This window comes from Salvelinus sp. IW2-2015, linkage group LG22 (assembly GCF_002910315.2).
Source record: "Salvelinus sp. IW2-2015 linkage group LG22, ASM291031v2, whole genome shotgun sequence".
Classification (NCBI taxonomy): domain Eukaryota; kingdom Metazoa; phylum Chordata; class Actinopteri; order Salmoniformes; family Salmonidae; genus Salvelinus; species Salvelinus sp. IW2-2015.
In genome coordinates this window covers 10,650,846-10,653,930 of record NC_036862.1, presented here as the reverse complement: position 1 = coordinate 10,653,930, position 3,085 = coordinate 10,650,846, and positions in this window count along the sequence as shown.

The following is a 3,085-nucleotide window of genomic DNA, read 5'->3' as shown; positions in this document are numbered from 1 at the left end:
GTACGTATTATTGTATTAAGTTCTAAAAGACTGTCTTAAAACATGATACACACTGACAATAAAGGACATTCAACATGATATCTAACACATGACCAGACATACGTAGATACAGTTGAAGTCAGAAATGTACATTACACTTGGTTGGAGTCATTAAAACTCGTTTTTCAACAACTCCACAAATGTATTGTTAACAAACGATAGTTTTGGCAAGGTCCGTTAGGACATCTACTTTTTGTACATGACACAAGTAATTTCCCAACAATTGTTTACAGACAGATTATTCACTTAGTAATTCACTGCTATCACAATTCCAGTTGGGTCAGAAGTTTAAATACACTAAGTTGACTGTGCCTTTAACAGCTTGGAAAATTCCAGAAAATGATGTCATGGCTATTAGAAGCTTCTGAACCTGTGATGTATTTCAAGGACTACCTTCAAACTCAGTGCCCCTTTGCTTGACATCATGGGAAAATTAAAAGACATCAGCCAAGACCTCAGAAAAAAATGATAGACTCCACAAGTCTGGTTCTCCTTGGTAGCAATGTCCAAACGCCTGACCGGTACCACGTTCATCTGTTACAAACAAAAGTATGCAAGTATAAACACCATGGGACCACGCAGCCATCATACGCTCAGGAATGAGACGCGTTCTGTCTCCTAGAGATGAACGTACTTTGGTGTGAAAAGAGCAAATCAATCCCAGAACAACAGCAAGGACCTTGTGTGAAGATTGCTGGAGAAATAGGTACAAAAGTATCTATATTCCACAGTAAAACGAGTCTTATATGACATAACCTGAAAGGCGCTCAGCAAGAAGAAGCCACTGCCCCAAAACCGCCCATAAAAAGCCAGACTACGGTTGCAACTGCACATGGGGACAAAGATCGTACTTTTGTGGAGAAACTGTCCTCTGATCTGATGAAACAAAAATTACTGTTTGGCCATATGACTATCGTTATGTTGGAGGAAAAAGGCGAAGGCTTGCAAGGCCGAAAGCAACACCATCCCACGTGAAGCACGGGGGTGGCAGCATCGATTTGTGTGGGTTCTTTGCTGCATGGAGGACTGGCGTGCAACTTCACAAAATAGATTGCATCATTGAGCGTAGGCAAATTATGTGGAATATATTGAAGCAACATCTCAAGACATCCAGTCAGGAAGTTTAAAGCTGGTCGCAATGAGGTCTGTCCAAATGGACAATGACCCCAAGCATAACTTCCAATATGTGGCAAAATGGCTTAAGACAACAAAGTCAAGGTATTGGGAAGTGGCCAAAACCTGACCTCAATTCTATAGAAAATTTGTGGCAGACCTGAAAAAGAGAGTGGTGTAGCAAGGAGCCTACAAACCTGATTCAGTTACCACCAGCTCTGTCAGGAGGAATGGGCCAAGATTCACCCAACTTATTGTTGGAAGCTTGTGTGAAGGCTACCCGAAACGTTTGACCCAAGCTTAAACAATTTTAAAGGCAATGCTACCAAATACTAATTGAGTGTATGTAAACTTCTGACCCACTGGGAATGTGATGAAAGAAATAAAAGCTGAAATAAATCATTCTCTCTACTATTATTATGACATTTCACATTCTTAAAATAAAGTGGTGATCCTAACTGACCTAAGACAGGGACTTTTTACTGGGATTAAATGTCAGGAATTGTGAAAAACTGAGTTTAAATGTATTTGGCTACGGTGTATGTGAACTTCCAACTTCAACTGCATGTTAATCATGTGGGTCCTGGTCCTGGCACGGGGCCAAGGCCCAGTCAGACTTCCCAGCTCTCTACGTGTTTCAGTGTCACAGCTGTATGAGCCCAGTCCAGCCAATACCAGCCAAGCAGAGTCCAGCCAAGCACTTCCCATCCCCAACATACCAGTGTCTCTCTCTCTGTCTCTCTACTGGGGCTGTCTGTGAAAGGACAGCTGCTCGTCTCGTGAATGTCTCTAACCCAAAAGTGTCATAGAGTGGACACACAGACACGCTTGAATGTATGCATACAAGGCACACATAGACAAAAACACACACTCAAAATGTACTCGCTGAGGTCAACAGAGATCAGACCTTGATGAAAATACAATTATTTTCTATTTTATATCTGTCACTCTTATGCTGGGGAAACATGTCTGTCACTAATCATGCATGGAGTGTGACAGCGTTTCTCAGCCAACCCATGCATTTTTAAGCAACCATGTGCCATTGGTCCCCAAGGCTCGCGCTATCTCTCTCACCATTCTCTCTTTCTTCTTTCTCTCCCTCTCACAATCTATCTTCTTTGCCCCTGTCTGTTCTTTTGTCTAAAAGGTACTCCATCACCACGTCTCCTCCCCTGTGTCTCCATCTCTCTTTCTAGTCCTTTCACTCGGTTTTTCGACGTTAAAGCCAGTCTCAAGGGAAGCAGAAGAAAGGGCAACCTGAGGGCCCCACCAATAAAATTGAGAAATCTGAGAGAAGGAAGACTTTATTTTCTCTTTCTGTCTGGACGTTCAACCACTGTGAAGTAACAATGTCTCTTTATCGTGGCCTCACTATCTGTCAATGTAGGAGCTCTTCTCTCTTTTCTCTCTGGTTGAGGCTGAAGGAGAGTGGCTAACATGCGGCTCGGACGTGCATTTGTTACCACACAGCTCCCCGCTTCCTCGACGCTCGTTTCCAACAGCAACAGTGGCTGACTTTGTTGAAAGGAAAGAGACACATAATGACACTGAGGAGGATACAGTGTACGGGCAGCAGATACACTACTCAGTATCAAAATGAAGCGCGGCATCTAAAATGAAGGGTCTGATTTCTGTTTTACATGAGCTTGAATATAACAGGATATCAAAATAGCTAGGCCCACGGTACAGATTTATATGGTTTCAACTAATAAAAGAACATTGTTTATTTAGCCATTTGGAATAACTATTCCTTGATTTCTGACCGTCGTTACAACGCTATAACACAGAACTTTTCAATAATAACACATTGTCAAATACATGTGTGTCAACTGTACTGTATGAAGCGTTTTGCTGTGCTTGTCTGCTACGCCGACCGGCTCAAGAGCCTCCGCTTTGACCTCTAATGTACACAATGACGAGGACACATAAAAGC